Below are 23,810 nucleotides of genomic sequence, written 5' to 3'. Positions count from 1 at the left end.
CCAATATGTTCAGTGTTTTCAATATCTAAGAACCATCTTAAGAATAAACACTAATGACATATTTTGTAAGATACATAATCTGTTTATGTGACTCAATACCTCTAAAGAGATTTTTTTAATACAGTCGTGTGGTGGTTATTGTTGACTTTCCGATAGGCAAATGGACAGTCCAACAGCTAAACGCTTGAAGAAGTAACATATTTAAATATCTCCAAGAGCTGTAATTTTCCACATCCATTAGATATTACATTTGGGTTAAGGCACATAATAATCCAAGTGATATGGTGGTCAAAGCCATGTCTTAGTTTGTTAACACATAGAGGAGCAGCTGGAAAAATAATGATGTATTGTCAACATGAACTTGTACTTGGTCAATGCAAAATAAAACCCTTGCGAATGTTAACAAAACAAAACGTAAGTACTTCTGTAGTTAAACTTCTTTCCTGTGAACCTCCCATCCCTCTACCAAAGCAAACAAACAACTAACACATGCAATATATTACTATTTTACAATATACTTTAAAAATAAGATCACATCTTTTCAGATGACAGGACTTCTCAAATTAATGTTCACTTTTCAAAAACTTCGCATTTTTACAATTGGCTAAAATTACAGCCATGTTATCTCATCATTCCCCCTTCCTAGTATAATAATACCAGCCTATAAGCCAAGATCTCATACACAAGATCATCACAGCCTACTTTAGCACCCAGAAAAATGAAAACAGCTGCCTAACCTTTCACTCAAACATAATAATATCTGGTATAGTAGGAGAAAAATACCATGTGTGTATTATTTCTTCACATCTATCCCAAAAGAAGTACTTGTAAAGAATTAATATGTTATTAGGAAATGTTATGTATTATGCTTTTATTAAATGCCAATAATGACGTAGGGGTTGTTCAGTGAAATTTTTAGCAAAGTTTTACTAACTGGGATTTACATAGCTTCTTCACTTAAATAAAAATATAATACAAGCAGAGCAACCAGTGAAATTATAGCATGAAATAGTGCAGGAGTACCCATTAAACTTGAAATTGTTTGTCATGTTCTTTAGGAAAAAGAACTTTATGGGAAAAACCTCCAGCTTTATTGTCAATGAGTTTGGATTACTTTGCAGCATCATGTCTACAATGCTGGGGGTTTTGGTACAGTGGTGCTATTCCCTGCAAAATTGCAGCCCATGTGTTCAAGCAATGGGAAAGTAATGTCTGCATTACTTAAGACCTTGTCTTGTTCCTTGCTAAAGTTAACCCAGTGTATTATCATTTAGGAAAAAAAGCCCCTTCAGTGCCTAATAAACAATAGTGAGTTTCAAGAAAAATATCATAACTTTCAATTTGAGGCTGCATTTTTAACTGCTTTGTGAGAAAGAATTCATCTTGGCTGTTTCTTCAGCTGCACTATGGATTGGTATTTAAATAACTATATGAAAGGACAAGATTGGAGTAATTAGTAGGCAGAATATGGGGAGGTTGCACCCATCCATACACAGAAATTTCAGCTCCTCTCAAAAAAGGGTGTGTTTTTTTCCTCTCACACTACAGGAAGTTCAGTAATTAGCACGCTGTTGGCACCAGCTGTCATGTTAACTTGGAATTTTAAAATTAGACCAGATAGAAAACCAAACCTGGGGTAAAGAAGATATCTCGAAATTGCAAGGTGATGTGGACTCTGTGAGGTACCCAATGTTAATGATTGAAGGGACCTATAATTAACAATGAGAGCACTGCAAAGGATTTGAGTGTTCTATTGCTGCAAGACATGTCACAGACACCAAGTATTAGTCATGATTTTTTTAATTCTTCTGTCCTCAGTGACCCATTCAAGTGTCACTGAGGAAGGCAAGTCTGAGGGTGTCCTCACCCTCATAATGTGCTCAGTCTCACAGAACTCCTTAGCATGATTTCCTTCCTACGGCGATGTTCAATTTATTTTTCCAAGCTGCCTCTTCTCAGTTTGCAGTGACAAGCCTTGCCCTGAGTAATTTTGTTCGCTGGATATGCTCTCTCCAGGACAGTTTTGACTAGGAACCTTTCCAAGGATGTGTCACCCTGAGTTTGCCTTGTATTCAGATCTTACGTGACCATTAAAATCACACCACCAGAGCCGCTTCTTCCTGTATCTAATTAATGAATGCTGTGCATCCTTATCAGAGTACTATCAATTCAAAAGGAAATAGAACCTGATCAACAACAAGGTAATCATAAAGCAGCATTCTCTTCAGGGCTACAAAAGGTCATTAGGAGCAAGATGATCAATGCTTTTAACTAAGCAAGGAGGAAAGAATTTGAACAATCAGTATGACTAGAGCACCAGTTTCAAACTCACATAGGCAAACTGGTACAAGCTTCTCCGTGAATATCAGTGAGCGATTCAAACCTGCCTCACAGAGGAAGACGTAAAGTGCAAGACTGCCTTCCCACAAAAGTGTACAGTTTTAATAAACTAAGACAGTTTTAAACTGCATCTTTCATTTAAAGGGTAGTTCTATTCAGATTTTCACCTACAACCAAACCAATAATGTGCTTTATCCTTGGCCAACAGTGTTTCTTATTTGTGCTGTGCAACTACCTATGTAGGACTGATGTTTAACACAATATCAATGGAACTGTCAGAAAATAAGGAATGGGAATGGCTTTTCAACATAAATCATTTCACTGAACAATTTACAGTCAGCCTCACACAGCCTCCAACAGCACAATTGAAAAAAAGAGTGAATGGCAGCACAAGAATAGGGACAAGTGGTTCCTCGTTTAGATGAGAGCTGAAGGTGGATAAATAAGTTACTTTTCTAGTTCTCTGGCTGTAGACTAATGACAAAAGAGCTTCAGTGACATGACTGAGCAAACCCAGCTGTTCCCTCCTGCCCTTCTTTTGTGCCAGTGAAACTCTTTGTGGGGTCACACTGAGCAGCTGATCAAAGAGCTGATCCACGTTAGGAGCAACACCTTCCTCTGGCAGGGTTTTTAGCATCGCCAGGAAGGCTGGGCAGTCCCATAAACCTGTGTTTCCATCAACATCCCTGTCTCATCAAATCATGTCCTCATGGTGAATTTCTGTGTATCAATGTAGTTTTATGCAAACCATGGCTGGTCACATGTCAGTGTTTGTCTTTAACAGGTATTGCAAATAATCAGAAATGAACATTACAGTAAACATGGCTGAGAAATTACATTCTCTATCCACAAAACAAGTTTAATGTCTCCTATAAACATGTCCAGTCTTTAGCTTCTTCACGAAATCACTGATACAAATACTAATCATAAATGGGCTGTGATAATGTCAGAGGTGGTAGTGAGCTTATTTAGACTCTGTCTTTGAGAACCAGATTAAAGCTACATGTTCACTTTGAGCAGCATCGAGCAGATATAAGCTACCCATGGCATTTTAGCTATTATCTTAAACTGGTGTTTGCTAACCTCAGAATTTAATGCTTGCATCTTACTAACAATCTGCTGTGTCTCCAGGACTGAAGAAGTCCTAGTTACATCCACACATTCCTAATTCAGTTCTATTGTACTATGGGCAGTTTGCTTCTTCTAATTAAACAGCCATGACTGTAATGGGAAAGAAATTAAGTTTGCTGAAGTACTACGAATTTAAATCATGAGTTGGTCCATTGGTGATGTTCCCTAGGGGGCAAACACATCATCAGAACCAGAAGGACAAGATCTACACGCAGAATGTGTGTAGTCAAAATCCAGCAAGGGCTGTTTGGCTACCAGTCTGATGTGATCTGGAATTTGCTACTGAAATCAGAAATAAATTATTTTCTAGGCAACTATAAGACAGAGAGTCACTTTATAAACAAATCTAAATTTTATCTTTCCACTCATTAGCTTTGTTTTTAAACGGGGAAAATCTCCATTTACTTTACAGTCTCCATTTGTTATTTCATACTCAGCTCTACATTTCTTTCAAATTCCTACCACTAGTTCCAAATACAGCACTTCAGCTTCTAAGCACTAAGTCTTCTTCAGACCCTTTATCTCCTAATTTTTACTCTCTGAATCAGAAAGACATGGGTTGCCCTTCTGTCTCATGCTGACACTGCAGTTCCATGATAACAGGGGCTTTTGGTAACAGAATTCTCCTCTACCCTCTCTGCCAGTCACTTGTTTTGCTCGGCACTGGAGCTCTCTCCTACCCCACATGGAATGATGCAATTATTTGCACAGGGTTTCCAGAGGTGCACTAAGCTAAACTAGTAGCTCCCAGAAACTCTGAGCAGGAGGTCACGCTTCTGCAGTTTTTCTCCTACTAGCTCTGGAACTCACCAGGCCCTCCTTTGAGCTAATTTAATGTGCTAAAATGGCAGAGCAAAAAACAGGGTTGGATAGTTTTCTGCTGTTATATCTAGTGAGTTAAATCACCTCACAGAAGGACCTGACAAATATTGAAGCAGTTGTCCAGGAGGAGGAGAGGGCCAGAGCAAAGCACAGCTCAGCTCAAGGAAGAAGTGCAAAACCTCCCCGCTTCCACAGAAGCAAGCTGGTACCTTCTCCTGCCCACTTTTTGTTTGCATTATTTTTAACCTTATCTGGTTCCCTGATCCAGTTCACCATCCCCTAACAGTTGTGTCAACAACTGAGTGCCAGTCTGAGTGTAGAATTTCTTTAGTTAGTTTCTCTCTGAAGGCCAAATGCTGTCTGAGTAGTATTTGCTTCAGACATGTCTATTAAGTTCATTTAAATAAGACCATGTGTGGAGGCGTTACGAGGCATGAAATATGAGTTATCTGGTGCATTCAGCTTTTATCAGGGTTCTGTTAGTCCACCACATTCTCTGCTCTAACAGAAGAAGAAAAATAACATTAGGTATGATGGGGCAGCTGTGGTATATTCCACAAACACCACTGTTCTCATGTTCATCTTCTTACTTAGCAGGTTTAGCCTCTACATAAACTAGAGATAAGCTTGCATTCCTTTTTATCACTAATAAAGTTTCACAATTACTCGTTATAGATATAAACAATTTGCACTACAGCTGCTAAGACAATTCAGAGTTTATCTCACAAATCATTCCAGAAAAAGGCAAATCTGAACAGCAAGAAAGGATCTTATTTATCAATAAGCTGGCTTCTCTACTTGTTCCGGGATGCATTTCAGAGAAGCACTTTCAACTATCAGAAACTTATATAGTGATAGACTTGCATTTCCTATGTAGCAAGATAAGTTTAATACCTTAATTTGGTTGATAGTCAAGGCTGCAGAAATATAACAGGGGTGCACTTACTTGACTAGGATCTCCTGTGCCTACAAGAGTTCAGAAGAGGAAGCTTCAGGCAAAGTACAGTTGAGTTTGATTGGCCACTCAACTGGCATTCAGGAAAATCCCTCAAAGACCAGCCATCAGGACCTCAGCTGTGCATTCTGCAAAAACTTTCTCTTCGCTGGATTTGTCAACCCCATGGGCTGGCCAGACAAAGATGATCATAACTTCACACTGACATGCAGTTAATTATTAGAGTCCCCTTGATGACGTTTATTCATCTGTTTCCAAATGCAACAAAGAGTTTCTTTGGTGCATTTTACCTCATCAATAAACCTTGCCCAATGTTAGGAAAAATTTCAGGTTAGTTGAGGAAACACTGGGCACTTGCATTTCCCAGGGAGTGAAATCAATCTTCCCAAGGATCATGGACACATTGAGTTCAGCAGAACCAAATGTCTCCACTCAGCACTTCCTAAACTGCCCATCTTCTACCGAGCTGCAACACGCTGGCACGGTGTGGCAACCAGAATTTTGTTCCTTCATAAGCAGCAACACAGCAGGCAGAAGGCCTAAGAGGTGGGCTTCCCTACAGATCTCATTACAGTGGTTGCTTCATCTTCAATTTGTGAAAGCAGAGCAAAACTAGATATATACAGAAGAAGCCATCTTCTCTAAAAAAATCTCAATGCACTAAAAGATCACTAAATCTTTTTAATACAAAGCCAGTAATGTAATTTCTTTGAAGTATTCCCACTTAAATGTTTATTGAAACAACGGTGAAGATCTATGTGAGATTAATGTGAATATCATTTTTGAAAAGAATAACTAATGGCCTGAGCCTGAGATTGTCAAGTAGCGTCAATGTTTCATCTAGGTTCTATTGCTACATTTCTCCCATTTGATTTTCTCTGATCTGTAAGACACAAGTATACCTGGATCCACAGCTGGTCAAAATCAGCTGGCAAGTCTGGCCCCGTACCTGACAGAGACACTGTACGTTCAAATGATCCTTTGTAAAGCAAGCTGAGGACTGGTAATACTGGGTGGTTTGGCTACTTACAAATTCTCAAGCGAGTCTGACTGCTCCAAAAATTTCAGAAAAAGGCTAGCAAAAAGTTTGAGAAATAAACTGAAAATTTTGAGAAGTAGCACAGCACACAGTCATCCCTATCTCTGACTGCCCAGCCTGGCAGCTGAGGTACAGCTGTCACTCAACACAGCGATCAAAATGCAGATTGATTATCAGACCTTACGTGACATTTACACTTTATCCTTTCAGTGTTTCACTGATTCTAATGCTCGTGTGGGGGGAATTTCTGAGCAGCTGAGAAAATTATTTGATATTGATGCAAAATGGGATATATATGGCTATATGCTTCCAGGACTGCTTTATCTTTCGGGGGGCAGTGCTGGTCCTCCCCATTCCTGTCCTTATCCCGCCCCTGCTTTGCCCCCTTTAAGCAGTAAGACCAGTCCATAAGCCTCCCTTCTGCTTTGCACTTCTGTGAACTTTTTAGTCGGACTTGCAAACGTTGCTAAACATGATCCTTGGCTCTCACAAGACTTCTCCTCAGTAAATTACCACCATCCACCCAGCTGACTTGTTCTTCAGCAAAACCGTAGTACATCCATAGTAGCCAGTGGTCGTGAGAAAACAGCAGCAAACCATTCCACCAAGCAGTGTAAAATACTCAGTCACAGCCACCCAGACAAAAAAAGAGCGTGACCACAAGGATATAGCAAAAAAGCAGACCAACATCCACATAATAACTGTAAGGCATGGTATCTAGAAGAAAGAAAATAAGTGGGCCTTAGGTCAGACATCTATATGCCTAACAGATGAGGAATCAAGAAAGCATTTTTCACTATTTAGCCTGGACTAGAAAAGAACATCCCTAAGAGCATACTTGCTGTTTTCCAATCTTTCATTCTACAAGCAGCATCCAGTGTGAAGATGGAGTTAAAAAGGTGTGGCTGGTGTTCTCCTCTAATGCCTCCGTTTGCAATATTCTGGTGTTGGCAAGCTGATACTCAGAGGGAGGAGCAGAGGCTGGATACCAAAAAAGTTTAAGATTTTACAATTTTTCCCTATCAGTGGTTTAAAAAGACTCACAGAAGAGTGGGCTTTTTGTTGTTGTCATCTATCAACAAACTCTATTTCTTCATGATATAATGAATTCAATATCTCAGTGGTAACCTCAGAAAAAAATTCACAGTTGGTCTCAGGGTAAATGCATTTGTTTTCTTTGATTTATGTAGCCACTGAAATGAACCAGACATGTACTGGATCTGTTTATCTAATTGCCACTGAAGGACTAGCAATCATACATGTAAGGATTGTCATACATTTTTAGCACAGGCTTCAGTTTTGCTTTATCAGAGATTTGCAAAACTTGTGTCAAAATCATGTTACTCCTGCTTTGACTGGATATAATGATGTTTTTACATGGGTAAAGTTTAGCTAGACAAAGAGATAAAAATATAAGGTCACTTCAGTGAGGCAATCTGAACTGGAGTGTACCTTCTGAATGAACAAATCTGTAGAGTTTGTACAAGGCTTTCCTCTCAGCTCTGCACGGCACTTCCAACAGAATATCAGCCTGGTGACTGAAGCACAGACTACAGAGTCAGCTTTTATTTCTGGCCTGGATACAGATTTGTTGTGTGACCTTCATCAACTAGTTTAGCCTCTGTGTTTCCTTATTTGTAAACAAGAATAGTCACCATCACTTACCTCATAGGTTTAGTTCATGAATACTTGTAAAGAGCCTTGAGATTCTTGGCTGAATGTTGCTATAGAAACGAGCAGCATAACTACAATACAATCCTGTATGATACTTTTATGGCCCCAGTCACTGTAGTACTCAAGTACTTCAGCCTTTCTTTTTAACATGCAGTGGTATCATCATTGAGAGTGAAATAGCAGCAAGGTCCCATTTCATAAGTTTTTGGAGATGAGGAATTGAAGTACAGACGTTACACCTACACAATAATTTGAGCTCAAAACTGTGCTTTGGTTTAACATTCAAATTCAGTCACATACATGAGGAAGATATAGGGAAGACTGAGGAAAGAAAACTCAGACCTATGTTTCCCTTAACACAAATCCAAGTGTAAACATGTACGGATCATATGGGCAGGGTGACCATGCTGCACTTCTCTGGCCATCAACAGTTTTCCCATCGGCCCTTCTTGCAAGACAGCTGCTAAGTGCTTAAGATAATTCAGACATCATACATTGTAAAAGCAGATGATGGGAGTGTTAGACAGCCTAGGAGACCCACACACACTTAGCAAAAGGTATCTAGTGGATAACAACATGGCTTCACAGAAACAGGTGAGGGATCAAACCAGCGTCAGGTTTCTCAGTAGTCCAGCCCACTTGGGCACAGCATAGGTACAAGTATGGAGACTCTGCTGAAGTCAGTGACATAATCCACACTGACATCAGTCAGTGAAGATTCAGTGGCTAAATGACCAACTCAGAATTGAAGGAAACCCGCAGCGGGTCTCCTACATCTCACATTAGTCCTCTGCCCAACCAGTCCATCCTTCTCCAGCACACGTAGAACTGCCAGCAATGTCCCTGAGTCTGCTGTACATTCAGAAGAGACCAGTAAAGCTGAGATCATCATGATCCAGGGAGATACTGCTGCGTAGCGCAGGTGCTTGTACATGCCATTCATGCACCAAAGTCAGTCTGTGCAGCAACCGTGGAACTCATTTTGTTTCAGAAACATGTATTAAATAGTTGGAAATGACAGCTAAACAGAGTTATTGCTTGTTGCTGTTCCTCAAAATTTGATACTGTTTCGTATAGTTTGAACTATAAATAGTCATAATTAATCCTTGTGAATTAACACATGCAATTTAATGTCACATCTGCTTTTACATGTTGACATTTGTGATAACATTTCTATTAATAAAGTTTGTTTACTGACAGGCTTTTTGCTGCTTCTTCCCCAGCCACCAACATTGCAGGCAGCCACTTTAACCATAACACAGCTTGCTGTGAAGTGGTGAAGTATCTCTGCTCTAAGCCTGCTTTACTATCTACTAATAGTTTATGGGGTTAAATCATCATATGCCTTAATTTATTGACATAAAAGCCAGTATAGAATTTATAGGGTGAAAGAGTACTTAAGTGTGAAAGCATTTATACAGCAAATCATTTCAACTGATGCAGATTCAGCCCCTCAAAGATGCACACGACTGCATCTGCTGCAGCAGGAGTGATGTTTGAAGGGACAGCCCATGTCATTAGGTTGTACCGCAGCCAGCAAGTGTTCCCTGTGGCTGAGAAAGTTCCTGAGTCAAGATCACCATGAAGTAATAGATTCTGAAGTTAAACCTCATCATATGCCTATATTTTCTTACAATATTCATAGAAAAGTTTTGAATTATTTTAAATTCTGTTTTTTAAAAACAGCAACTGTGGATTAAACTGCCTACATGAAGCCTGCATAAATATTTTTTCTACAGTGCTGTAACATAAGCATTTGACCTAATGCTCCTTTTTCTTAGATTAGATCAACAAAACCTTGGCAGCACTTTCTAGACACTAGTATAAACAGCTGGGTTCCCTGTGGTCCCAAAGACACACTCTAAAAAAAAGAGTCCATTGTAGATAATTTTCTTCCAGACCTTCATAAAAAAATATTCATCCTGAATATCCCACTGATGACAGAGTCCATACACATTAGATAGGCCTTATAAAAAGGCCTTTCTGGATATCCATCTTATAATAGTTTGCTACGGCCAGCTTTTGGTATTATTTTGTCTGTCTGCCAACACTGAGGTTTGCACATAGTGATGACCTTCAGTACCTTTGCTAAGGAGCAGTACAAATGACATGTTAGCAGCCAACCCCTGCTGATTAGCACGAGACTTCAGCAAGTTTAGCTGGCAGCTGGTGCTAGTTCAGTTAACACATCTGGGGTATTGTTTGAGATCTCTGTGCTATAGAGTAACATTTGTACAAATCAGCAAACACAGGGAAATATCTGTATAGATATGGTATGTATAGAAGTCAATATTGGTCATTTTTTATCAGGCAGTATATCTTTGTTTTTGTTTGTGGTTTGAGTTAGACTAATCCACAAGCCTGGATTAAAAAGAATAGCAAAACACTGTTCCTTTAGTTAGCTACTGTTGATTGCTTTCCTCCTACCACGGGAAAAGCATGGCAGAATCAGAGATTGGACCTTCCTCATTTGATCCTACATAACAAAGGAGAAAAAGGATAAGTGAGAAGAGGCTATGAGCTCTACCTGTTGAGATTCTGCCAAGTGTTTCTCACACATCACCAGTTAACAGAAGGACCAATGCCCAGAAATTTCATAGCCTGGCTCCCACTACTCCTGCCTTTAAAACCTTCCCATTACCACCACAGAGGTTGCCTGTAAGTGACTGACCCTGCACTTTTAGCGTGGGAGGGAACTTCCTCTTTTCCATTGTTTTTCAGGTCATTTCTGGCCAAAGCTGGGTCCTTGGTCTCTTTGGGTGTTTTCTTTTACAGTTTTAAAGGACGTTTTTCAGAGGCAACTGCTTTCTGTTAGGGATGGTGAAGGAGGGTCCTGATCTGTCAGCGTTCCATTTTTGCTAAAGTCTCCACAGGCCAGTGTGATACTGCTAGTTCAGAAACCAACAATATGCCAATAAGAGCTTACTGGACTGAATCAAGGCACTAGGATGAACTCAAGGCATAACAATATGAACACAAATGAAAAAGGTCCATGTTTCTTATACATGTCCAGGGCCACAAGATTGCTGCAAATCTAATGCATCTGTTTCTTACACTTTGTTCATCATATAAACCAGCAAAATGTGGATACAGATTGCCACGGTCCTAGCCAGGAAAAGTGCAGAGGTAGGATCAGACCTTTACAGTTTTTTAACTCAAGCATCAACAGGACAGCCTTGGAGACATTTCCCCAGTCACTTATGAGAGAGGTTCAATATGTGCAGTGCAGTTAGTGTTATGAAAAAGGATGTAAAGTATCTGCTATATGAAGACATTTAACTGCTAGATGCAAAAGAAGTAGAATCATGGAATCATTTTGGTTGGAAGAGACCCTGAAGATCATCGAGTCCAACCATTAACCTCACACTGTCAAGTCCACCTCTAAACCATGTCCCTAAGAATCTCATCTACGCATCTTTTTAAACACCTCCAGGGATGGTGACTCCACCACTTCCCTGGGCAGCCTGTTCCAATGCCTGACAACCCTTTCCATGAAAAAATTTTTCCCAATATCCCATCTAAACCTTCCCTGGTGCAACTTGAGGCCATTTCCTCTCATCCTATCACTTGTTACTTGGGAGAAGAGACCAACACCCTCCATGCTACAACCTCCTTTCAGGTAGTTGTAGAGAGCGATCAGGTCTCCCTTCAGCCTCCTTTTCAACCTCTTCTCTGTCTGGCTCTGCCTCCTTTCTCACTGCAGAAGGAAAAGTGCTAGTGTTACCATTAGCTGTGTAACGGTGCATTAGCCACTTTAAAAAGTGCAAACTAGTATGTGAAACTTTAGTAACATTTCACATCAGCCTAACTTGAACTGGAAAAGAAAACAGAGAGATGTCATCTTACAAAAGCAGCTGATCATGACCCATATAGGAAAGCTACAGTATATAATATGACATTACCTGTTCTTTTCAAATGTTTCAACTACGCCACGTTGATGCTCCTGGAGAACTTCTAGTCACTAGAGAAAGAGTTTGACCCCACCTTCAGCCATTCTTTGGCCTTTGAGACTGCTATTTAGTCCACCAGTTTCATTTACAGTATGTCAGCTGTAGGCTAGAATAAAAGCAACAACTTATTATAGAAAGGCCCTATAAAAAACATTAAATGCTAATGCCCTCAGATTATCTCAGCTTTTAGATGTTTAGAAGGTGGAAGTCTCCATCTCTCCTATCTTGCCCTGTCCTACTGCCCTTCTTCCTTCTTTAGGCGTTCTATGCCTAGACTCAAGTTCACATTTTTAAAGATTTGATGAAAGCTGCCGTATTATCATATACTTCACTGGAAAAGCTGCAAAAGCTAGCAAAGCTGTGATTATCATCCCTCATATAGTTATGATGCAATAGCAGTGCAAATAGCAAAGAGAGAAAATGCTTTCAAGAAAAATTTTGTCCGTTAAAACTTGACTTAAAATAAACCAGGCTTTACATGACTTTAGGAACAGCTGCTGAGAACTGCAGTGTCTTCATGTTTCCCAGCAAAGTTAGTGAGTTCATTGGGTAGGTGAGGAAGGAAGAGGAAAGGATGGTGGAGTCAGGGCAGCGCACAGCAGCCCTCAGGGGAAGGGAAGGTGAGCGGCACTCCAGCCCTCCCGGTGTGCAAACATCTTTTCCCCTTTGGAAATCCAGAGAGAACACGAGCTGTTCCTGCTCCCTGCTCTAGAACTTTTGCTCCTTTTAGCCGACTGGCACAGCTCTTGCTTTTAGCTCTGGCAAGAGGTCAGTCAAAACATAAGAGCTGCTGAGTGTATTAATTACTGTGTTCACATGGCCACTGTGTCTTATTGCCCAATTATTTCATAACTGAGTGCTATGCACTGTGCCAGATCCACACACACAGCTCTCACTGACTTCAAGGGCTCCCCCTCCGCTCATAGTTCTGTTGGAATCTAAGTTTTTCATAACGTTATTTACCTGACCTGGAGAACATAATGGTGCTTTTGAACATTTGCATATTTGCCTTGTCTACGCATTGAAGCTGTACTTACACATGTATCTCTTGCAGAATTCATTCATGAGGAAAACCATGCAAGTTTACAAGTTAATCATTTTCCTGAATGTCAAAAGCCAGGGCAGATCAGGATGTGCGTCGTATTGGCAGAGCTGCAAACTAGGCTGCTTTAGTATTAATAGTAAACTTCCTAGCCTCAGTAAGACTTTTAATAGTTTTTGCAGCAGGTTAACAAGTAGCCATGGATATTTGTCATAAGTAATTGTGAAGCACAGGAGAAAAGCGTAATTATTAAGAAAAAAGCGGCTTGAGTTTTCAATTAAATAGAAAAGGAAAGCATCCAGTGCTTTCTTTTAGCTTTCAGCTTCTGAGTAAAACAGATATTCTGCCTTCATAAGAAAGAGCAGGGATTTCAAGAATCCACTCATCAGCACATTTTATATCTCAAATGTTCCAAACCAACATCCAGTAAGATTTTGTTATGGCTGCTGGCTGTAGAATGTGGCTGAGTAGCTCACACTACTTAAGGTCAAGCTTCACCTACAGGATCAATGAGGCCAAAAAGGCAATGCTCAGCTGCATAGAGCAGTGTGGCAAAGTACACTTTAGCTGCTCCACCTTACCATCTGGTAAATAAACAAAACCCACCTTGTGAAGCAGACTGTTGACTGGGATGCCTGGCACACTGACACACATTCTGCCATCCTTGTTTTAGGGATAGGAACATTTGGCAAGGGGAACATGAACATCTGAGAAAAAGCTTTTCTCAGAATACAGACTATTTTTTCTATCCACCTTAGGAAAATAAAAAGTAGTGAGATCCTTACAATGACTCTTCAGAGATAGCCACTGCCACAGCAGCCACTGGTGACAGCCAAGAGAAAGGAATTATTCTCCTGGGCTTATGCTTCCTCAGACACTAGTATTCTTTCATCATCCCCCCCTCGCTCATTTTCTTTTGGTCATAAATTATGAGATTCAAAGAATGACGAGATACAATGTGTGTGTAAGCCACTTAGCATTCTGCCTCTCTTGTCTGCCCCTTCTTCTGTCATCCCCAAATCTGCTTCTTGTGGTTCCTTACAGAGTGCAAGTAGAAAGTAGGTCAGACAAATGGGCACTGTCAGATGACTAGTTCCAATTTATGAACATGTTTTTGTCTCTGTAGTACCATAGCAAGTTGTTGTTACAAATCCTTTAAAGTTTGTTTTAGCCTGAAAGACTATTAGACTTACTCGACTGGCAAAGGAAAAGGCTTTCCGCAGGAATTTCATCTGGTTATGTCAACAGAGCTCTGCCTGCAGAGCACTGCTTCCAAACATGAGGCTTCATTTTATATAAGTAATTCTTCACCTTTCCCTGTTTATAATGAAAACACTAATAAATGCCTAAACAACTTAACAACTGGGGTTTATTTTCCGTTCTCCCCTCAGCTTTGCCCAAACACTCCAATCCCAAAGTCTCAATCATTCATTTTAGTTTTCAGTCATAACCAGTGCTGGATGCACGTGCTTCACGTATTGATACCCTTCAAACAGCCACGCGACAATGTCCCGTCATGCGATGAGGAGTGCACACCACACCGGGCAGTGCTAATGGCAGGGGAGGGGAGTGGGGTTTATAGCTCTTTTAACTCCCCAGTAAAGCCACCAGTCCCTTACAGCGGCAAATAAAATACTTTGAAAGAAGCATGATTGAAGTTGACAATGGTCCTTCGAACTTCAGCAGAGTTCCCACCAGTGTTCACAGTTCTAGTGAATTAATGGCAAGGCAAACAGTATCTGCTTAATTAGTTCTGTGGTCTGCTAAGGCCAGAATGACAGTTTTAATGGTTTGATGTCAAATCACCTGTCAGAACAACTTCCCATTGCCTCTAGACTCCTGTTACATGTGTGAAACATGGTACAGTAAATAACTGTAGGCTGGTAGTTTGTCAGACCATATTGTTACATATTACAGCAACAACCTCAAGCAGTGCTTTAACTCTAGTCACAGCAAAACCCCATTCAGATTTATTGGCTTAAACAAAGGGGTAGCCGCTTCCTCTTGTTCTCCAAAAATAAAATGACAGAGCAGGGCAGAAGTGCAAAGAAAAGAAAGTTCAGAGCAGCCATCAACATATCAGAGGTAAACTCTTAATACCACTAAAATCCAGTTTTGCTACTGCATTCAGCAAGACCAAAACTTATCTTCCCATGTTTGGGTTTGGGTTGCTCAGTGAAACTAATAGAACAGACAGTGGTCATCATTCCTCCCATCCATATGGAAGCCCCTAAGTGGTGGCAGGCCAACAAATGGGATTATTAAATAGGGATCAGAAGTGGGTAGATGTCAAAGTATAAATTTCTCCAATAATCTGACACATTCCCATTGGAAAATGTCCCTAAGGAACTGTTTCAACTGTCAGAATACAGAGCATCCTTTAAATTGGATGAAATTTACAGGGAATGGAAAATTGGACTCCTCCCCATCTATATTCCACACATTATGCCTCATGTAAAGGCTTACATTTCTCACTGCTTATTTCCTGTAGATATATCCAAAACACCTATATTTGAACAAATTGTAAAATCTGGCCCTAAGAAATAAGATCTATCCATTTTTTGAGAGGACACTGAAATTCCTGCAGTGGCTACTACTTAGGATTTCTTACTGTCAAATAAATACTACTTTAACTACTAGGGGTAGGATCCACTTGTCCTGACAAATCGGTCTACCCAGGTGGAAGTTAGGTGTCCGTTCTCACCAGTGGCATAGGCACTCTGTACTAAGGGAAGAAGTTCTGAGACTTCAATGGGATAATTCTTCCTATACTAAAATAGGTGTCAAAGAGGAATGACACCTCTGGAGGGCAATTCAGTCCACTTCCTTTACATTATTTGCTATAAAAGGGGGCACTAAGTTTTATCTTCTAAATGCCTAAAATTATACGAGAATTATCTCATCTTAAGATGTTTAGAATATAGATGATCCAGGGTCTTTTCCCTTAAACTTCTTTTAGAAAATATCTTCTAAGCAAATGCTTCTGTGACTAATCTCATTAACTCTTGGGTTCAAGTAACTCATGGATCCAAGTAAGGCCATGAAAATTAGTGCATTATTACCATGTCCAAGAAAAACAGTTCTAATACTGCTAAGCTGCAACCAGTTTCCTTTGCAACAGCAATTTATAAATGTTCTGCCTCATAAACTCATGGCCCACAATAGCATTTGCATCTTACACTCTATCATGGCACATGGATATTTGTAGTTCACTGTATCTGTAAGTGTTCAGTGTGAAAGCTTCAACAGCACTTGGGGGTATTCTCAATAATTCCTCAGTTATCTCACAGCACTCCATTCAGAAAACAGTGTTAAGTGCAGAAGTCAGCAAGAGACTTTCCAGTTTCATAAGGTGATCGTAGCCAGTTAGTTTAGACTATTAGTCGTGTGCCTTCAGCAGTTATTAAGCTTTTGACTGATAGTTTTTCAATACTGTTGATTTAGTGCTTTCTTTCTGAACACAAGTATTTTCACTATTCCAAGGTAAAAAATTTATAGCCAGATCTCTGTAGAAAGTATATTGCTAGTGGCAAGAAATCCAATGAGTGCCACAGTCTTATAGTTAATAGCTTATTTATTTTGCAGCAGTCACTGGTTCTATACACATACCTCAAAACTTTGTCCCAACCTGGTGTTTCTAATCACTAACATTAGTGGCATTCCTTTGCTTGTACATTCAAAACTTAATTTCAGTCTTCATCTAGTTTTACGCTATTGAAACTTGGACTTCCTTCCATAAAATTCCAGACACAAACAATCACGAAATATGTCAGCTATATTAAGTATCTCAAAGTTATAGTAAAAGACTGTAACCATGAGAGAAACCCATTCTGCTTGGTGTTATATAGTCCAATACGGCACGCCTACATTTCCAGCAAGGTATGACCCTATCGTGTGAAGGTATATTTAAACATATAGACTGCAAGCAGCATATCACTGAAGCTACAGAACTTGGCACAGACTGCAAAGCCTGCCTGAAAAGCAAATTCAGAAAGTTTATCTATGCTGAATTCTTTGCTGCTGAATCTATACAGATAGCAGTATTTGACTGATGTTAATTAACTTAAGACTAATTTAAGTATTTCTATGTATGATGGAGTCATAATGTGATTGCTACATGAATATCTTTGTAGTAAGATATGGTACTTTCACGTGGTTGCCAGAATTAAAGAAAGGTAATGTCAGGAGAGAATGAAAACAAAGTGAAGCCAGGTGGCTTCCTTAATTTCCTGCTAAAAATGGCATCCACCTACTGATACAAACTGCCTGGCATGAGCTAGAGTGAATGGGTACAGAAACAGATAATTTCTAAACTTCAGTCTCTACATATCTCAGAAGCAGCATCTGTGGCTAAGACAGTCCAACATACCTGACTTTCCTTTATCAGTACAGTGTTGACTTCTGTCGACTTCTTGTCAGCTTCGCTTCCCAAATTCAACCCCCCATTTCCTCAATCTGAAAAACAATAACAGCAATTTAAAAGTTAGGAGAAGCAAGGGTGGCAATAGCAATAATGATGGATATGTATCGTATTATCAACTCACTTTAAGGGCTACACAAGCAAAGCGGTACATACAAGAGTTATTTCTCTAAAAGTTCCACTTCCTAATCTTTTGTCTCTACTGCCAGTTACAGCTCCCCTCACATACCTGCACTGCTGATTGCGTAAGTCACTTGGAAGATGACATCAGACCTTTAGCATCAGAAAGCAGTGGCATTAAGCAATAGCTGACCACTAGGTTCAAATATATACGAGAGGTCTCTGTCGCACTGTTGCTGTTATACAGTCCTCTGAATTTCTGATTTCCAAGCAGAATCCTCTGATACAGTTAACATCAATATACGGCAGTTGCTTATTCAGCTCAATCTGGGGAATTAGAAAGAAAATGAAGACAACAAACTTGTGAATACACAGTCAGTTAAAAAATGCAACTTTTGAGGCTCTTTTGCTTCTTGACTTTTTTGTCCAGTCTTTCAACTGACTCAAAAAGTGACAACCACTGACACTGTCATCAGACTGTACAGCTGAAATATTATCACTTTATATTTGAAAAAGGAACCATAGAAAAGTAAAATTGAAAATATTTTTTAAAGACATATTAAAAATAACTATTTCCACAGGAAGTTCACAAACAGAACTCAGAAGGAAAAGCAAGTAAAAGCGAACAGACAGGAAAAGATCAGAAAATCATGTTATATAATGTTTCAATTTAACAGTAGCTTGGCTAAATCTAGCACATACAAATCTGAATTTTCCAAGCTTTAAGATTGGAAAAAGTCACAGTCTTTCCTTAGTACTGTCATGAAATGTCCTTTCAATTAGTCCCTTCTTCACAGAAATAAGTTGAAAATACATTTTCGTGCCTATGTCCAATGCTATTCTCTTGATGGAGGTACTCAAGAAGAGCAAGTATATCAAATTCCTTTATCAGGCACAATAGAGAAGTTCAAACAAGTATGTATTAAACTCAGTGTCCTAGGGACTAGTGAGGCTTTGCACTGGTTACTCGGTTCTGAACGGTATGACAAACTCTTGGGCAGGTCCTATATAGTGAAAACGTGGTATTTAATGTCCAAACATACATTTGCATGTTTAGGTCTACAAACTAGATGTAAACTTTGCATACAAGGGAGCTCAAATCTGGGAAGCTCATAATCAGATACTGGTTTAAAAACGCACATAGCAAAGTCCTTGAAAGTTTATTATACAATCTCCTTGTAGAAACTCCCCTGTCTTGCCACAGTAACTCAGCAGGGTGTCAGGGAAGAAAAGGCCTGATTTGGTCATTAAGGTTTCAAACTTGCTCCTATGGCCATGGCCCTAACTCCCACTGACTTCTGCTTGGAACTGGAACAGGTTCAAAGCCCCTAAAAATCAGCTGTAATAAGGCTCAGCCATGAATGAAGTGGCTGTGTTCAACTCCCTTGGTGAAACTGTTGGAGTAATCTAACACCAGATGACCAAGTTACATAATTTCAAAATAAATATTGGGTGTTTTTAAGTTATTTTGTCATTTGAAGTCCTCAGTAGCAGCGGAAAGGAAAGGAAGCATGACAGAAGATGGTGATACTGTTAAGATTAACATTCCAAAACAATGAACTTACACCAAAATCCCATGACTGCTAGAGAAGTTCAGAGCTTTTTAAAATATATTTATGGCTTTGTTGCCTTCTGGTTCAATCTTTCAGGTTTACACTTTCTGTAAATACAGGCGCTTGAAACTTTCCATCTTAAATATCTAATTCCAGGAGCCAAGGCTTTAGAAACACACATAGTAGTCTGATATTGGGCATAATGCACATTATTGCAATTGTCATCACTGCATCTTCTTCCTGCGGGGAACTTCTGTGCCTCTACTACTATCCAACAGTAGGTTTCTTCCCAAGGCTAGCCAGCCACTGCAATGGAAATGTAGAGGTAGAATGATGCCTTTCATACATTACACGGCCAACTGAATCCACAAAAAAGGCATTCCACAGCATATTAGTTGATTTTGACAGAGGAGTCTTACAGTGTCTCTTCTGCAACTGTAACAAACCTGCTGAGGACTTTGAGTTCAAGTATGTGATATCCTGCTGAGCACCAGAGAACCTCAGACCTTTCCACCAGCAACTAGAAGACATGCTTTCCCCTCCTTAGCACGATGACACCAAGTCCCTACCTGACCCACACACCTTCTGCAGGAGTACCCACTGATGCTCTTTGAATCTGCTGGAGAATGGACTTGTGAGGTAACTGGAAAAGTATCAAAGTTACCTTACCCTTCGTACTTCATCTAAAGAGTCGAAAGCTTGCTCAGGTGTAGTCACAAGCAAAGACTACCCATATAACTATCTTAGAGACATCATGGGTCCAACTGAAAACATGGGTCCTTTTTTCTGGGTACTGGACAAACTTTATCAAAGGCTTTATCTTCATGACTGAAAGCCACAAAACAGTTCTGGCTTGGACACAATATCACAGTTTGCAAGTAGAAAAAGACAGAACTCTGAAATCCTACACAAGTGTCATGGCCACTACTCTATAATTGAAATGACATCTTGTACATGCAAATACTGAATCAGACACCTTCTGAAGCTACTGAAGAGAAAAGATACCTTTTATTGACAGTCAAGACAAGGCTCCACTACAAGCTACTGCTTGGCCCAAACACACAAATGAAACTGTTTTAAGGAGGAGCACAATGTAAATTTGTGACATGAATTTAAGCTTGTGATACAGTTCCTTGGTCTGTTTCACTTTGTTGCTGTCTCCAAAGTGCATTTACAAGTAGTCTTGATCCCTGTTGACTGAGTTCGCTCACACCTATGCGCACCTTACAATGCCACTCTGAAAAAATACACAGGATGCCTTCAAGAAGTGAAATCCATTGCTTCAGAAACTAATTAGAGCACAGAGTAGCTGTTCAAATCCCAGAAACAGAGATGATCAGCCAATAGCATCTTTTCCAAAAATACCCACTGTGCATCTGACAGCATGAAGTCCATGTTTCTAATAAGCTCAAAAAAAACTCAGGAAGACAGATTGAAACGCTGAAAACTTTAGGCATGGATGAATTCGACACTTTATCCTGGAACAGTCATTAGACAATAAAGAACTCTTAACCAGGAAAAATAACTTTGAGCCAGGACAAGTCTGTGTGCATTCCTGCTCTGCTTCCAGTCCCCTTGAGAACACCAGGGGCAAAAAGCTGGGAACATTAAACCAGTTCCCCCAAGCAAGGGAAGTTCTCTCTTGGCTTGTTGCCATTGCAATAAAAGGCAACCTATTGCAACCAGCTTTAGCCAGCTACAGCACAGACGTTTAGAGCTGAAAGAGTCACCTCAGGCCTCCTACAAAACCAATGGAGAAAACAAGCATTTAACGAGTGATTCATTTGATTTATTTTAGACAGTGACACTGGGATGAGATAAATTGTGCTGCAAAGTGTAAAAAAAAAATCAAGTCCTAGAAATGCCTTTTTCCCTCCATACACAATAAATGAAGTCCAGATGAGGAATTATCTGGTTTTGGTAAGATGGATCCTGCCCAGTAAGCCTGTGGCATACATTCTCTCCTTTCAGACAACTTTTGTTATAGCTGTTACAGTTTCCATCGCTTCCAGACTGCTGGGCAACCAGGCTTCCTCCACAGGAGCTCTTGATAGACCATGGAGTCACAGGATATTCCAAGGTATCAGATCCTACTGTGTGGACTGACATGGATCTGGAAGGTACATCTTAACCATGTAGAATATTCTACATGGTAAATGGGAAAGAAATGGATCAGAGACGATTTTTTCTGAATTGGCAACACAAACTCCCTCCTGTTGCAGAGTCATAGAAACTGAATGACTGAAAGCTGCACTGGTACATTTCTAAAGAAAAAACAAACTGCATTGGTACATTTTTAAAGAAAAAAAAAGGATACTAAGCTGCATTCTTGACCAGAGAATTGAAATACTAGCAACCCAGAATCCACAACACAGCATGCAAAATAATCCCTTATAGTTGAGGGCCTACAGTACTTTCCTTGCCATTGTATAGCAGCATTGAATACCAATGGAGGAGGAGGTGTGCTACGCATCTTCTTATTTAGAAGCAGCTATAAATGCCAAGGCCAGTACTTTATACTGACCATATTATAAATCAAGTTTAATACGGGTCTATTTTCTGAAAATCCAGGTTTATATTACTTTGTATTAGATGGAAAGTCCCTAAAATTAATTGCTAAAACAATTTCTGTATGTGTGATTAAAAAATCAGTGAGGCTGGTTAGTGCATATCATTTGTCATGGTTTAATCCAAGCTAGCAACACAGCCACGATAGCTGCTTACTCACTCCCTCCTCATTCCCCCCAAAGAGGGGAGAGAATCGAAAGGGAAGGGAGAAACTTGGGTTGAGATAAACACAGTTTAATAAAGTAACAAAATACTAATGTGTATGTATATATATATAATAGAAATAGAATATAAAACAGAAGATACTCAATGCAATTCCTCATGAACTCCATCCACACTGAGCAGCCAGTCCCAGGAAGCAGCACCAGGTCCTGAACAGCCGGTCTCAGAGAGAGAAGAGAGAAAAAGGCAGAAAGGCCCAGAGGCCTCTGCAAAGGGTGGGATGGCAAAAGGCTGAAATAAACAGCCCAAACAGAACTCCCTGGGCTCCAACAAAAAGAGCGAAGAAGACGAAGAAGCAAGAGAGAGACCGGAAGATCCTGACTCTCCTTAAATATGAACCATGATGCTAATGAGATGGAATATTCTCATTGATCAGTCTGGATGTCAGTCAAGCTCTGCCCCGTCCATGCCCCCCTTCCTCGCTGCCTCGCACCTGTGGGCAGAGCGCTCAGAATGTCCTTGGCTCCCAGACCAGAGCAATTAAAAACATTAACTCTGTGCTGGGGTGCTATGTCTTGCTCTCAAACTAAGTCAAATAATGACCGTGCTAGCTATGAAAAAGAAAGGTTTCTAACTGCATGAAGAAAATGAACTCACTTCCAGTCAAGCCAGCATACCGTCACAGTGCTCTCTTTTATGCTCCCACAATTTGTACACATGGCATGTGGAACCAGCATATCTCTGACTTCAACAGTTAGTAGAAACAGCTTATTTCTCCACCTGAACAAGCCCACAAGTGACATTATAGTTGCAAAAGTTATGTAGTATACAACATGTGGTATCACTATTTCACCTATTAAAAAACAAACTTCTCATTAGACAAGGTTATTCTTTGGTGTTCACTCATTCTGGGCACCTTGGCTCTGCTTATACAACAAAGTTTTGCCCATCTGACACCAGACAAGATCACTCCACTTGTTAGGACAGCTTTGCTATTTTATTGATGGCTTTGAGTTCAGTTTTGGCTTCCTCATTACAAGAAAGACATTAATGTACTGGCGTGAGTCCAGCAGAAGGCTACCAAGATGACTGGGAGCTGAAGTACATGGCATACATAGAGATGATGGAATAATTTGCTTTGTTCAGTCTTTAGAAGAAAGGGCTTAGAGGAGACCTTATTGATGTCTACAACTATCTCACTGGAGGACACAAGGAAGATGGAGCCAGACTATTCTCAGAAATGCACAGTGACAGAACAAGAGGCAATAGACACAAGCGGGACAGGGGAAATTCCAAGTAGATATAAGGAAAAAAAATGTTTTACTGTGAGATTAGTCAAAAAACCTGGTTGTCCAGAGAGGTTGTAGAGTCTATGTCCTTGAAGGTGGTCAAGACTCAAGCAGACAGGGCCTTGAGAAACCTGATCCTGTCAAACCTGCTTTGTGCAAGAGACAGGACTAGGTCACCTTCCAGAGGTCCCTTCCACCATAAATAATTTTATGGTGGGAATGGGAAAAGGTGTGGAGAACACTAACCACAGTCTCGAGGAAGCATTTCTGTGGCTTTAATGCGCTGCTCCCTCATTTTTTTGAAGGATATTCGCTCAGCATCCTACAGTATTCAAAAGCAGCCTCACCTAGTTGCATGCCAAATAAGGGCACATTAATATATTTGGCTCTACAAATAGACACCTCAGACTGCCCACAAACCTCATCACCCTTCACAGCAAATGATGACCCATCTGTCCTAAGGACATGGAACCATCTTATCTGCACAGACACCTGAATCAGTCAGGCACGCAGCCTATCCACATAGCAGTAAGGACACTCTTGAATGAGCTATAAAACTCTAACACTACTCATTATTTTCTCCTGCTGGAGAATTACTGTTTTCATGTGTCCCCAGATTCAGCAATAATGACGCCCTAACAAGTGCAGAAGGAATAGTTAGCACATTTGGCTTCAAGATGAGTACAGCACAGCACTACAGACACAGTTACCAAGATCCTCTTACATGCTACATATATTTTGCCAA

General features: G+C 40.1%; 1 protein-coding gene across 1 annotated transcript in view; it reads right to left on the bottom strand.

The window, feature by feature from the left end:
* EEA1 (early endosome antigen 1) overlaps positions 1-17,745 on the bottom strand; it is a 193,618-nt gene extending 175,873 nt beyond the window's left edge. Inside the window, exons 1-2 of the mRNA XM_065626726.1 lie at positions 17,603-17,745; positions 17,323-17,408 (exon numbers count right to left, since the gene is read on the bottom strand). The gene's annotated coding sequence lies outside the window, so the exon portion shown is untranslated. The remainder of the gene's footprint in view (positions 1-17,322; positions 17,409-17,602) is intronic.
* Between the last annotated feature and the right edge of the window lie 6,065 nt (positions 17,746-23,810).

The sequence above is a fragment of the Caloenas nicobarica genome, chromosome 1 (genome assembly GCF_036013445.1).
Source record: "Caloenas nicobarica isolate bCalNic1 chromosome 1, bCalNic1.hap1, whole genome shotgun sequence".
In the NCBI taxonomy this organism is placed as follows: domain Eukaryota; kingdom Metazoa; phylum Chordata; class Aves; order Columbiformes; family Columbidae; genus Caloenas; species Caloenas nicobarica.
This window is presented reverse-complemented; position numbering and strand designations above follow the sequence as displayed.